General features: G+C 41.5%; 2 long non-coding RNA genes across 3 annotated transcripts in view; one reads left to right on the top strand and one right to left on the bottom strand.

The window, feature by feature from the left end:
- Positions 1-15,212, top strand: part of LOC134807330 (uncharacterized) — a 34,753-nt gene that overhangs the window by 15,312 nt on the left and 4,229 nt on the right. The window contains exons 5-6 of one of the 2 annotated variants that reach the window (XR_010147493.1): positions 10,596-10,760; positions 11,846-12,096. The exons of the other annotated variant lie outside the window; for it this stretch is intronic. This is a non-coding gene — a long non-coding RNA (uncharacterized LOC134807330). Of the gene's footprint in view, positions 1-10,595; positions 10,761-11,845; positions 12,097-15,212 lie in introns of those variants that run through there. 2 annotated transcript variants of the gene reach the window in all.
- The window catches only part of LOC134807331 (uncharacterized), a 57,042-nt gene continuing 50,986 nt past the window's right edge, over positions 9,157-15,212 (bottom strand). The window contains exon 4 of the long non-coding RNA XR_010147495.1: positions 9,157-9,452. This is a non-coding gene — a long non-coding RNA (uncharacterized LOC134807331). The remainder of the gene's footprint in view (positions 9,453-15,212) is intronic.

Here is a 15,212-nt window from a genome sequence, read left to right as displayed (position 1 = left end):
ATTTTCCTGCTTCTTCTTCATGCTAATTTATTCTGACACGGCTTTTCAATAATGAAAATCTGTTCTTGCAGAATCCATTTCATCGAGATTTTCCATATTAAAATGGAGATGGAAGTGTCGTGGAGAATTAGATTACTCGTCCTCATTCCCGTGCGTGGCGTTCCTGGGGAGGGGCCTTTGTCTCGAAGTGGGTAACCAGATGGCATTAATTTGAGAGGAGCGAGTGTACCTTGCTTGGCAGACCAGGCGATTGTTTTTATAGTGTTGTTTCCATCTAATCGAAGCCCCTTGCCGGCACAGACTTAATTTGCTCCTTTCCTCATGAAATTTGTTTATTTTCTAAGTGTTTTCAGTCCTAATCATTACCACCAGGGTGAAAAACTGGTGTAAACAAATGCCTCAGTGACTAGAACATGTGTTGTTGTCTCATTCTGGAGAAATACTTTCTGGGCACACAAAATCTTTAGCATCAGAAACAAAAGGACGGACTGATAAATAAACACACATTCAGGATGTGCCTACTGAGTACAGGTCCCGTCCTAGAGGATGGTGATGTTGTAGTGAACAAGGCACAAATACCTTCTACTAGGAGCCCAGGTCTACTGTGGGGGTTCTGGCACCTTAGTGTGCCTAAGAGCCACCTGGGGAATGCATTAGAAGTGTGGATTTCTGGGGTCCACTCTTAGAGAGTCTGAATCAGTTGACATTCAAAAGATAGCTTATCTCATGTAATAGGGTCCAGCTGGCATCAACCTCCTTTCCTGGGAATATCTTATTCCCAGCACTCTTGGGAATATTTTAAATATGGGATGGACCTGCTTTTAGAAATAGTGAATGAATCTGAATCTGACAAGGGCAACCTGAGCAAGGCAGGGAAGTTAGTGGGGAGGGGGAGAAAGGAAAGGGAGATGTTTGCTCACGCTACCTCAGGGTAGAGGCTTTTGGAGCCCTGCTTGTGTGTGAGCCTCCAGAGACCCTGAAGTTAAATGAACAGTGTCTAATTCACGTCAAATGATATTAGTTTGGTTATTGCTATAGAGAGTAGGCATCTCAATGGGCCCAGAGTTATTGATCTTACTCATTTTATCTAGTGTAACATTAGATTTCACTGAATCTACAACACCATAGACTCTTGTACAGTGTTATACGAATTCACCTCTTCTAGGATGTTTTGAAATAATAAAATAACAACAACAACGATGACAATAAGACATGTTTACTCGTAACTTAATGACATGCCAGTAAGCACTTTGCATGTTCTGTCTCATTTAATTCTCACAACCACTCTATGTGGCACACATCTCTTATCCCTCATCTGATAGATGAGATGCTGCATCAATGGATGGGGCTTCCCTAGCTGCATGTTGGGGAGAGGGGATTAACTTGGCCATCTAGGCGTTCTGGGGAACTCCTACCTACAGTGACCAACCATCCTCGTTTGTACAGGACTGAGGCGGTTTCCTGAGACTCAGGACTTTCAGTTTTAAAACTGGGGAAATCAGGATGAGTTGGTCACCCTCTGGCCACATGAGATTTGCTGAGGACATCAAGATTCTAAGAAAGAACGGATTCAAATGCTGAGTGGAAAGATGAGTCCTACAAGCCAAAGAAGGTGTCCAAATTGTTCATCTAAACTAAGTCAAGCAGCAGCCAGAAGCCACAGCACAGAGGCAGGATGCTCAGGTCAGGAGAGTGAATGTGAGAACACAGGGTTGAAATACTTCAGTGTGGTCTGGCACAATTAGGACAAGTGGACTTTACTTGTGAGCTGCAGTTTGATACATGGTGGGTCAGCCGTAAGACAGCAGTGTGTTTAAAGAGTCAGGTAAGTTAGGGGGGCAGATAAGGGGCAGACATCTCTGTTTTGCTCCTGTCCATTTCCCATAGATGGGTAGTCCTGATGTTTCTCCAGAAATGCCTGTGGCACCTTACCACATTGTGTTCCAGGGCAGTCTGGCATTCTCTCCAGTCCCACCACTTAACCCCACCTCTCCAGGTCTCTCAGGAAAAGCAGTGGCAGGAGTGGTCACTTACTTTATGTCACCAGGGAGTACAGGGCAACAGCTGCATGCTCTTTTCTCCAATGGAGTGGGGAGAATTGTTGTCTTAGTTCCTTTGGGCTGCTATAACAAAATGCCATAGATTGGGTGTCTTATAAACAACAGAAGTTTATTTCTCACAGTATTGGAGGCTGGGAAGTCCAAGATCAAAGTGCTGGCAGATTTGGTGTCTGGTGAGGGCTGTTTTTTGGTTCACAGATGACTGTCGTTTCACTGTAACATCACATGGTGGAAGAGAGAGGAAATCTCTTTGGGGCCTCCTTTAAAAGGGCACTAATCTCATTCATGAGGGCTCTTCCCTCATCATCTAATTGCCTCCCAAAGATCGCACCCCCAGATACCCTTACATTTGGAATTGGGATTTCAACATGTGACTTTGGGGACGATACAGTCTATAGTAGTTGTCATAGAGCCCCATGGTTTGCACCAGTGCTCTGCACTCTCCAGTGGCAGGGGTAGGAGAGCTTCCCCCATCACATTCTGCCCAGGGTGGCAGGAGGCCTTCATGGGTTCCAAACAAGATGACTGAAGTCTTTACCCCTGGCCAGAGGATTTCCTCTAGAAGCAGGCTTAAACTGCTGGGAATCCAGAAACCAAGAAGCAAACAAAGCTTAGAATAGACTGTTGAGGCCAAAAAGCTAAGGAAGAGAGTCCCTGATGTTTGCATAACCAAAAGGACCAGAAGTAGCAAACAGCAAAATATAATTGCGGACTCTGAGGGTCAAAGGGTCAAAATCTGAAGTTTGAGAGCCAAAGCAGCTAGGAGGGGTCTGGGGAACATTACTGTCTGCAGCTGGCTTGTGTGGCCAAGTACCATGGGAATGGGGTAAGAGGACACTGTGTTTAAAGAATCAGGTAAATGTTGCAGAAGAGAAAAGATTCCCTAACAGGGAGGAGAGTAAGTTTTGCTTCTCTGCTTGCTGCCCATGTGTCTCTCCTGCTTTCCTTCTACCTCTTGTTCTGCCATCAGCTGGAATCATCCTTTACAATTCCAGTCTCCAGGGCATGCTTTTCTCCTCAGCCAATCTGCAGATACCTTTGCGTCTGCTCATTCTGTATGTATGGACTGCCTACTGTTTCAGTTATCCATTGCTCTGGAACAAACTACCCCAAAATTAGTGGTTTGAGGCGACCATCATTGTATTGGCTTATGATTCAGTGAGTCAGCTGGACAATTCTTCTGGTCTGTTAAGGGTTTTGGGGGACCGTGGGGGATGGAATCTCTGTGGTCAGCTGGTGGCATGGCTGAGACCGTGTGGTCTAGCATGGGCTCATTCACACGTCCAGCAGTTGGCAGCGTGACTGTTCTAGAGGACCTTCACTGGGACGCCTCATCTGTGCTCCACTGGGTCTCTCATCCTCCAGTAGGCCAACCTGGGATTCCTCACATGGTCATGGGAGGGTTTCCAGCTGCACGTGAGGGTAAGCTTCAGTGCTCAGGGCTTTCAAAGCCTTACTTGCATCACATTTGCTAATGTTGCTTTGGCCAAATCAAGTCATGTGGCCAAGCTCAGATTCAAGGGGAGGAGAAACAGATTTGACCCTTTGATGGGAGGAACTACAAAGGATTTGTACCCATTTCCTGCAATTACCACACCTACTGGATGCCAGGCATTGTTCTAGGCACTGAAGATATTACCATGTAGAAACAGACACACATACATCCCTGCTATTTTTTTTTCTTTTTCAGAGACAGGGTCTTTCTCTGTCACTCAGGCTGGAGTGCAGTGGTCCAATCATAGCTCACTGCAGCCTCAACCTCCTGGGCTCAAGCAATCCTCACACCTCAGTTTCCCAAATAGCTGGTATTGTAGGTGCATGCCACCACACCCAGCTAATTAAAAAAAAATTTTTTAGAGACGAAGTCTTTCCATGTTCCCCAGGCTGGTCTCAAACTCCTGACCTCAAGCAATCCTCCCACTCAACCTCCCGAGTAACTGGGATTGAGGACCTAGCCACCACGCCAAGCTAATTTAAATTTTGTTTTGTTCTGTTTGTAGAGACAGGGTCTTGCTATGTTGACCAGGCTGATCTCAAACTCTTGACCTCAAGTAATACTCCAGCCACACCCTCTCAAAGTGTTGAGATAACAGGCATGAGCCACTGCACCCAGACCCCTGCTTTTTCTATTCATCATAGTTACAGCAGCATATGAAAACTATGTAGATATTCTGCTATTATTGTATAGTAGCTGTAAATATAGGGGAAAGCAATATAGAGTGAGCTTTCTGTTTATTCTGTGTTGTAAGGATATCCTTTTTTGGATATTTTTCTTTAAATCTTTGTGTAAACCACTTCGTTGAAATATAATTCGCATACCACACAATTTACCCACTTAAAGTGTAAAAGCCAGTGCTTTTTAGTGTATCCATAGAGTCGTGCAGTCATTACCACAATCTAATTTTAGAACATTTTCTTCCCCTCTACTAGAAACCCGGTACCCATTAGCAGTCATTCCCTATTTTCCTCCTCCCCCAACCCTCTAAGTCTTTATTGGAGATTAAGGGAGGGAAAGATCTGTTAAAAAAAATCACTGGAGAACAAAGGCAAACAGGGCTAGAATTAAAAACTAAGTGGGAAGATGTACAAAGGGAAACTTTGTCCCAGATCTGTTCTGACTGCTCCCCCATCCCTCACAGTGAACTTGACCACTTTAGATTGGAGGAGGAACAGCAGGTTGTATTCATTCATCTATTTAGTAAGTGATCACCAAGGAGGCCAGGCCCTGGGGATACAGATGAAGGTGCAGACTTTAATCTGAAGGAGCTCAGAGACAGGAGATTGGAGGGTGGGAGAAGGGGCCACAGTGTAGCAAATGTCAGGAGGACAGTGTGAGCCTAGAGAGAACGGTGGCCACTTGGCTACCAAGTAGAGGCACCCTATGTTATGATAAAGCCAGCACAGCAGAGAGCAAAGCCCAGAGAGAGAATGACACCAGCCTGATGCACTGTTGGAGCCTGATATCTAAACACTCAACAAATGTGTCTAGGATTTTCTAGGTACATGATTCAATTCTCCCTTTTTCCTCTATTTTAAGTTGGGTATTTCTTGCTTGCAATAAAAATCAATCATGTTCAAACTAATACACATTCTCAGCCCCCTTCTGCCTCCTTTGCCAAGTATTACCAGTGAATATTACAGTTTGGGGGACCTCTCCCTCTTACTATCTGCAGAAGCCAGCTCACGCTCTGCTTCCTCAAATGCCAACTGTTAATAAACTCCCTTGGCTATTAGAGAATTAGAAGAGATAAAGATGGAAAAGCAGGTGGGAAGTCAGATAGCAAATGCAGGGAAAAGTGCATGAGCTTTGGAATTAGACAAATCTGGACCAATTACTGTTCTGTATGCATAAAATGGAAATAACATTACCTACCTCACAGGCTTGGGTGGGGATTACATGAGATAATATATTAGAAAGTGCTGATCACAGGGCTTAAAAAATGGTTGAGTGCTTAATTTAAATGAGTCTCTTTCCCTTCCCCTTGATTCAGATTAATGGGGAAGAGGACTAAATTTGGGGGGACTCAAGTTAAACAGTTTTATTCTGTTTGTTCATTTCGATCATTTGTCCAGCTCATTATTGCCACAAATATGAACAAAGTGTGGCTCTTATCTTTGAGGGGCTCAGAATCATTACCCTAGAAGTTTTCTGCAAGAATTGGAGGTTAAGAGAATAGGAGTGAGTTGTAATCCCAGGGGCAGTGAAAGAGCTTCAGGCCAGTCCCTGAGGGATGTAGACGTCATGGAAAATTGCTTGGAGATGACTCAGAGCACTGCCCACCAATGTCAAGAGCCCTGCTAAAGCTTCACTATGACAGTTATGGCACCATTTGGCCTGGTTGTGTGAATTTTTTCTCCAGCAAGGCTTAAATGCTGATGGGCAGTGTCTAGAAAACTGATTGGCAAGGTGGGCACAGTGAACACAAAAGGGGCTGAGGACACAGGAGATTTGAGGGAGACCATAGAGGAGGATAAGCCCAGCCGTGGGTGTCAGGCTGTGGATGGAGATAAGAATGTTGTTCATGGTACTACACTTTCTTCAGTCTTCACAGGGTGTCACAAGGTGGGGACTGCTGGAGCAGTAGGTGTCCCGACATCCTAGCCCCTTTGTGATGGGCCAGGAAAACAGTTTCAGTTTTGGTTGTTTACAAAAAGCACATCTTGATTTCAGAAAAAGCTCAAGATTTTTCCCAGCCATGAAAGATGTGAGTACCAACTGAGGCTGCTGCTTAAACAGCCATGACAGCTGGGTGGAAGACAGCTGGGAGGAGGAACTGCTCTCTGGTTTTTTCCTGTAAGCACCCACCAGTGCCACGGGTCCAAGCAGAGAGCAGGAAAGAGCTCACAAGGCCACAGTTCATGACATCAGTTGTCAGCCAAGGAGACTGCAACTTGACTTTCTGCAAAGAGTAGAGAGAGTGGGTTTTTGCTTAAAAGACATTGATTCTGACTTTGATAATTATTTGGAGGTTAGGAAGGGGGACCCACTGCCAGATGTCTAGGGAACAACTATGCCATGCAGGCAGGAATGAATTGCTTCAGAACACGTTGAGGTGGGAGCATTCCATACCCTCGTGAGGGCTGTGTGGGGGCACATGACATGAATCACTCATGGCAGCTTCCCACTCACAACTAAAGCAATCACACACAGAGAGTGAACAGCACGCTGTGACTTCTGGGTGAATTGTGAGCAGAGTGAAGGAGCTGTTAGGAACTGGAGATGGGCAGAATGCTCCATTCTCCTCTCTGCAGACACTTGAAGGGCTCTTGTTGCTTGAGGCATGCATTTTCTTACTTCCTTTTATTGCTTTGTGAGGGATGTCATGGAGGAATCCAAGAAGTGTTTGGAGTTAGACTGAGCGGGATTCACCCCGGCTCATACTTACTAGCCGTGTCAGCTCGCCAGAGTTTCATAGGCTCTCTGAGCTGTATTTTTCTCCACAGCAATGTAGGAATAATAATAATAATAATAATAAACTTCTCGGAATGCGGGGAGAATTCAGCATGGTCCACAGCAGGCTCATAAGAAACATCGATTCCCTCTTTCTGTTTTGGGCTTCCTGAGCACCTACTTCTTTAAGGGAAAAGCAACAATACCTCCTGTATCCCAGGCAAAGACAAGAACAGTCTTAAACAACACAGTAAACAGAAGGAGGGGATCGATTTGCTCCCCTTCTCATGCAAAGCTGAGCACACGACAGGTTATGGTTTTGAATATTAATGCATTTGAAGTGCAGAAGAACCACTTATAACAAAACTGTCTTGCTTGCAAGGATTTATTCCCCATGTAGTTTTTCATGGCTCATAAAAGATGATGGATGAACATAATTTTTAGTTTAATTTCTTGCCGTGCAGTTCAGTAATTTTTGAGATAAACTCAAATTACTAAGGATCTGGAACTGTTCAAAGCAATGAGGAGTCATGCACATCTGGTTGTACACAGGACACGCATGTTTAATTTTTCAAGCCAGCCAAAGAAGGGGTGAGTGGAAATCCCAGCACACGTGTAAACCATGTTATCCTCAGAATTCACTTCTGCTACCCACAAATACAAACCAAACCTTCCTGTAGGAGAAATTATGCTTGCTTTTCTGGGGAGGAAAGGGGTCAGGGATGTGGGTGGCTGGAGGGGCATACAGGTTCTTTTTTTCTTAAATATTTTTGTATCTTTTTTATCAAAGTAGACATTTGATTGTTTCCTAAAAAAGAAAAGTAGCACTTGAGATCATTTTTTTAAATCTGGGTTTTAAAATTTATCTTTTTTTGATTTTTTTCTATAGGTTTTAAGGCAATTTTCTATAGGTTCTTAAGGCAATTGAAAGCCTAAGTCCTTTAAGAAATTAGCAATGTGGTATAGTGGGAAACACTGGAGTTTTAGAATTAGAGCCAAGACTGCCTAAGACCAGTGATCATGATGCAAACTGGAGCTAGAAGTGGGAGTCAGATCATTAGAGACTGTTGAAGGGTCAATGGGCAGAGCTTCACAGACCAGTTTTCTCTGCAAATAGTAAATAAATAAATAATGAAATTAAAAGCCTGGGCATGGTGACACATGCCTGTAATCCCAGCTACTCAGGAGGCTTAGGCAGGAGAATCGCTTGAACCTGGGAGGCAGAGGTTATAGTGAGCCAAGATTGCGCCACTGCACTCCAGCCTGGGCGACAGAACCAGACTCTGTCTCAAAAAAAAAAAAAAAGAAAGAAATAAATAAAAACAAAAGTGTAGTTAAGTGCTAGCCAAGGGCAATTACCATTATGACAATGCTTGATAATTTTAGTAAAGATTTATGTTTTTTTGAAACATTCTTCTGCTAAGTTTTGTTGTGAACCTAAACTGCTCTAAAAAAAAATCTCTATATCAAAAAAAAAAAAAAACAAGAAATCTTCTTCTATGTTGTATCTTCCCTTAAATGTGTTTCTATTTATTAAACAGTGCTAGGTTAAATAGAATATGCTACTAACCTAATGAAGATCTTTTCATTCTTATAATCTTCCTGAAAACAAAGGGAAAAAGATAAATGTTCAAACAACCACATGCTTTGCTCTCTATCACTGACAATAACCTGAACAGAATTCTTCTATATCAGCAATTTAACCACAGTGACATTGTACACACCCAGAATTACAATTTCAGTCTGGATGACGATATGGTATTTGCAGCATGCCAAGCACAGCCAAGGTGTTGAAAATAGAGAGAAAAAAATCTATACTGTCATAACTGGTTCTGTAGCTAACAGTTTTCAGAGGTCAGATAATTATGCCTGCAAAGAAAATTTAAAGGAGATAGAAGATAAAGATGGAAGAGAAACTACTGTTGCAGTTTAAAGTATCTGTGTATCCCAAGTATAGGATCACTTTTGGTGTTGGATGCCCTCCAAAACTTCTATTAATAGGGGAAAAATGCCTATAGCCTGTAAACTCACCAAAGGGTAGCATAAACAAGAGGATATGACATGAAATAAAATCAGCTACAGTCTTACCAATCTCCATGTACTTATCACTTGTATACTATTGGTTTAGGAAAAGGATTTGAAGTGGCTTTTAATGAAAGATTCAAAGACATTAATTGCCCTAAAATAAAGTCACAGAGCCAAAAGTCATGTCATGAAGGGACAGGTATTTGGCCCTTCGTGGGCACTTTAATCTCTCAGGTCTGCACTCACATTGAGCCGCAGTGCCACCTCAAAACAGGTCTCCAACACCTTCACAGTGTTTAGGGTCTTTGCCCTGAACCCCAGCGCTTGACCTGCTTCTGATTCTCCAGGCTTCTGAACTCGCTATTTTCCTTCGTGTTCATATTATACTCATCGCACCTCGGGCCCTTCTGTTCGGCACCACTGCGTTGATTTTGACCTTCAGTTTCTCTCTCAGACTATCCCTCTGGTTTATCAAGCTGGAGGAAATTGATCCAAGATCAAGGAGAGAGATTTAATACAAATTGCTACTGACATGGAATACCAATTTAAACACTTATTGACTCTAACAAACTATGTTCAGCCATGCCAAGGCTGAACACTTGTTTAAACTGTTCCCTATTTTCTGCATGCTCGGGCAGCTCCACCTCACTCAGAATCAGTGACCCTACTACCATTGGCTTTAGCTTCATAAAGCTCTCTCTCCTTGGCAATATCTAGTTTTTGCCTATCTTGTGGTCTTACTGGGTTTTGGTCTCTACAGGGTGCAGGTCTATCCCTGTCTTCACACTCCCCACTGGCTCTAGATTCGTGGTGTTCTTTTTTCCCCCCAGAGCCCACAATAAGAACACATTCTGGATCACAACCCAGGACACACACACACACACACACACACACACACACACACACAGAAAAAAAAAAAGTGTCATTAAAAAAAAAATTACTTTGGGAGGCCAAGGTGGGAGGATCACTTGAGCCCACGACTTCGAGACCAGCCTGGGCAGCATAGGGAGATCCCGTCTCTACAATAAAAGTTTTTTTCAAAATTAGCTGGGCATGGCAGTGTGTGCCTGCAGTCTGAGATCTTTGGGAGGCTGAGGTGGGAGAATCACTTGAGCCTGGGAGGTCGAGGCTAGAGTGAGCTGTGTTTGTGCCACTGTACTCCAGCCTGGACAACAGAGTAAGACCCCATCTCTAAAAACCAAAACAAAAGAAACAAACGAAAAACCAAACCTACATTTATGACATGGAATGCATTCAGGTGTTTTCTGTTCCATTTTATTTTTGTAAACTGTGGTCAAAATGCTATAATTCAATTTCACAATCCACTAAAAACGTGTGGCCCACAGTTTCAAAAACTGATGTTGTGTGATAAACAGTTCTGATCTTACCTTGAGGGGAACCAGGCTCTTATCTACAACATTTTCTACATTAAGACTGTCCAACTATTGTTGAATGATTCTGAAGGTGTTGCTGGATTTTGCTAGTTATATGACTACTGGTTTTAGGGTCATCCTCAGTAAAATAGGCAAAAACAAACACACATTCCCCTATACACACATTCCCTCCCTCCCTCACTCTATACTTTTGCTCTCATAGCATTTTTGATGGGTCTTTTCCAGCTATAAAATATCCCAAATTGTCTGGGCCACAGTAAGAGAAGCTTTGGTGCTTTCAGCCACCCGGGCCGTCTAAGTTGTCCAGATCTTCCAACACAGACCCCATGCCTAATGCATCCCTGCTTCACAAGCTGATCCCCAGAGGAAGAACTGTACCAAACCATCCAGGTAAAGGATCAATTTTTCACTTGAACACAGCTCGGAAGGCCCTGGCAGTCAAGACAAAGAGGAGAGCAAGGAACAAGGGTTTCTAGGGATGCTGACATAATTCTCATAAATAAAAGGAAATGTAGTTTATCAGGAGAAATGAATATTTTTCCTAGTAGTAGACATAGAAGAATTCATTGTGTGATACTCTTATATCTTTAGCACACATTAAGATGCATAAAAGCTGCTGGAATCTTAGTCTATATAATAAAGAATTCTGCAGTGACTGTCCTGGTTTTGCCATTATTTATGCAGTTAATCTTTCTAAGTTTATTTTAAAAGTGTTCTAGAATTATCCCTAGATTCTCCCCAAGAGCATTTATGTAACTAATTGGCAGAACTGGGTTCTCATAGCCCCTAAATAACCTTGAAAGAAATTCAATGCTTGCTACTTACACTTCCTCACTACACTTCCACTCTTTAACCCCCTGAGCTATGACCTGGCTACTCTTCATTCCTTGGGATCTGACGTCAGTGTCTCTCAGTTGGATCTCTTTTCTAAATGACTGTATCAGTCAGGCTGGGCTAAGTTATGCTATAGTAACAAGTAACTCTAAAATCTTAGTGGCTTAAAACAGCAAGGTTTATATCTCACGGACTCTGCCTGTGTCCATCTGGCATTGGCTGGGAGCTAAGGGAGTGCTGTCCTGTGTCATCATCACTCGGGGACTCTGGCTGATAGAGTCTCCATATCTACAATGCCACCAGTCTCTGTGATGAGGACAAAGAGACATAGAAAATTGAGTACCAGCTCTTAAAGTCTTCTACCTCATAGAGACACATGTCACTTCTGCACTGTTTCATTCACTAAGACAAATCACATGGTCAGGCCTAACATCAAAGCAATGGAAGAAGTACTGTTTTACCATGTGCCCAGGAGAGGGATGCAGAAATTTTGTGAACAGGCTTCTTTTCCTGCTCCTTTGCCTCTCTGCAGCAGTTAACTAGGTTGACTACCTCTTTTCCTTTAAACGCTCTCCTCCTTTGGTGCTGACCACTTCTTCACTGACTCCTATTATCCTTCTTATTTCCCTCAAAATGTATAGGTCCTCCATCTTCCAACCCCAAAATTCATCCAGAATGTACCAGGATGGGGCCTAGAAGTCAACTTCAAACTTTGATCTTCAATCCTACAAACAATGATCATCTCAGAAAACTTAGGGCAAAAGTAAATATGCATGGATTTACAAAAATCTCACTCTTTCACCCAAGTTCTTTTTTAGTAGGCATTACAAAAAACTGGCCAGAAATCCCACCCTGGGAAATCTAATAGAAATAAAAGCTCTTATACATAAGGATGTATGTACCAGGATATTTATGGTATCATTGTTTATGAAACCAAAAACCTGGGAAAAACCTCAATGTCCAGCAAGAAGAAATGTTCTTGACTCAATTGTGATGGCTCCATACTGTAAACTATTATACAACTGTGAAGATATGGAAATAGAGCTATCTTTATTGCCCATGATATATTGTTATATGAGAAAAGTAGAGTTACCATTATAGTACAATTCAATTTCTATGAAAACAAACACCAACACCAGCTAAAAAATGTCCTAAATATATGTGTGTGTTTGAGCATAAAGGAAATTGTGGCAAGATACATGGCAGGTTGTCAATGTTAATAATCTCAGGAGGATTGGAAAGGAGAGCACTTGGATGAGGTTTTTAAACCTCTAAAAACATATTTTAGGCTGATTTCATTGCTCATAATCATTGATACTATCATTTTTAATGTAATAAAAGAAAGGCAACACAAAAACAAAACTTTAGAATATTTTAATTAAGAAAAATAGTAACAAAAATCCTGTAATCTCACCACCCCCACCCTGCCACATGACCCCTCACCTGTCCACAGATGTGTTTTACAGCTGCAATCCCAATGAACTTATCAGCTTTTCACTTACCTTCACATCTTAAATGCTTTTGCTCATCACCTAGTCCTTAAAAAGATTATTTCCTTTGTCTTCATCACCTTCCAGAGGGCCAATAAACTTTAACTTATCAAACCACTATTTCAATGTTGATAGCATGATGATCATTACAATACTAGTTGTGTCATCCTAGTTTATGCTTTTAAACATTATTTCTCCTTGAGGCCCCTTTTCTATTATGGCTTTTTGATATATGAACAACATTAGTTTCCTTTTTTATTCTAGTATGACTTAAAAGGTAAATACTTGGTTTTCATATTACTCATCATTAACTTCAGAACTTGCATAAATAGCCCATGTCCTATAACCATCAATTTATATTTGTCTATTGTAGCATAACCTTGAGGTCCTTTTATGGCAGATAAGGAGTTGGACCTTTTTGGATTTTCTTTCTTCCTTTGTGCTTTCTCATTAATCATTAGCTTAATCAGAGAGCTAATCTACCTATTTTATGCCTTCTGTATTCTGCTTTCGTTCCAACCAAATTAAAATAATTATCTTCACTTTTTCCCCTCCTGTTTTGTAAGGATGGGGAATAGTAATATATATTAATGTTTACTTGTTGACACATAAGAAACTTCTTCCAATGGTTGTATCTACTAGCTATACAGAATAATAATTATTACCTGTGGTGAGAGGGAGGTGGGAACCAGGAAGATGGTGAGTAGGACTGGGGGACATGCACGTTTCATAGATCTATCTCCCACCCCTCTAGCCATGCATTAATCTCTTCACGATGTATTATCTAGAAAAATTCCAATGGGCCCATATCAGATAGTTTCGCCTTTCTCTACTTTAACTTACAGTGTCAGAAGACAATGAATTTTATTTTCAAAATTTTTAAAGAAAAAGAATGATAAGAAATGGCCATGTCCATTCAAGCTACTATTTTTTTCATGAATGTAATGAGATGTGAAATTCTTCAGAAACTTTACAACCCAAATAGTTATTTCATTCAAGTCGTTGGAGGGCATTATCTAGAATGACAAAGAATGTTAAAAGGAGAAATTTTGGCTACAGAAATGCATAAATAATGAGCAGTGAAACTATTCTGCATGAAATATAACTACTATTTCAACTACTTATTTTGAAGATAAAAATAACCTAAGTGTGGAAAAGAGTGGTTGCTAAGAGAACAGAGAATAAGTAACACATGAGTAGAAGGGTAAGAAGTGATTTAACACTATAGATGCTTGTTTCTTATTTACATTAAGTCCAGCAGGCAATGGTGGGGGCAGGAAGCATTCCTGCCATCTCTTAGGTACACCTTGTTTGCAAGTATTATATATATTTTGATTGTATGTGTCTTTTGTTTCACCATTATAATCTACAGTACCCTTTTTACTTTTTTATAGTTTTCTATGATTCTAATCATTGTAGAGCAGGATTTTAAACTGTTCTGTTTGTATATTCATAACTGTCAATTCCTTGAGACTGGCCTGCGAGTTTTTTCATTTTCGTGCAGGTCATGGGATACAAAGAGAAGCAGGAAAATGGTCTCAGGAAAGAAAGTCATCTCTGTCACTAAAGGATTCACAATCTACAAAAGGAGACAGGCATTTAAACAGATAATTGCAGCAATATAAAAAGCAGCACCAGAGAGAGGTGTATACAATTATGTGGGAATGAAAAGAGGGAGCAATTCACTCCAGCTGGGATTGGGGAAGATGACATTTGACCTTAGCTAAAGATGACCTTATCCCCCATAAGGACATGGGATGGGAAACATCCCAAGGAGAAGAAGTGGCATCTGCAAAGATAAGGTGCCTTGATTGGCGAGGGTCTGCTGGAAACGTAGCAAAAATAATGTGTGAGCAAAGAGACTGTGTGTTTTCCTACAAACTCAACTCGAAATGATCTCTAGTTGATTGTTTAGTCCTTCCAGAAACGTGTAATTTTGTGAGTGAATCGATTCAAACTAAGTATGCTTTAAATTCTAAAAAGACTGAAAATCCTTGGGTCTCTAAGTGTAGCTTCAGGATGCTCCCAGAACACACCAGCACAATATCAACACCCCAGTGTGCTGACAGGTGGGAGATGGTTTTTCAACTGTCAGAATTGGGATGCAACTGTCAAAGTACATGAAATCAGCCACATAAATATCAGAGGCCCACCCACTCTATGACAGCATAAAACCTCAAACTTTTTATCAAATTAGGAAATAAAAATAAAGGAAGGCTCTGTGTGTGCCATCTCATGGAGGAGCCAACTATGGTCATATCCAGATTTTCTGTACTTCCTTTCCCCAAACATTTGTTTTAATGCCAAAGGTATGCCTTCTTTCACTAAACGATATCTCTCCTCTGGGACTGCACTTAGTGTTAGAGTTTTACTTTTTTAAAACAACTAAAAATGTGAAAAAATAATATATTTGAAGCTGGCATTGTATTAAAAGACCAATATTCCCATCAGAGCTTCTATGAGAGAGAACTGCAAGGACTCTGGTTCTGTGATTGGCAATGCCAAGCTAACCTCACTG

The sequence above is a fragment of the Pan troglodytes genome, chromosome 9 (genome assembly GCF_028858775.2).
Source record: "Pan troglodytes isolate AG18354 chromosome 9, NHGRI_mPanTro3-v2.0_pri, whole genome shotgun sequence".
Classification (NCBI taxonomy): domain Eukaryota; kingdom Metazoa; phylum Chordata; class Mammalia; order Primates; family Hominidae; genus Pan; species Pan troglodytes.
This window is presented reverse-complemented; position numbering and strand designations above follow the sequence as displayed.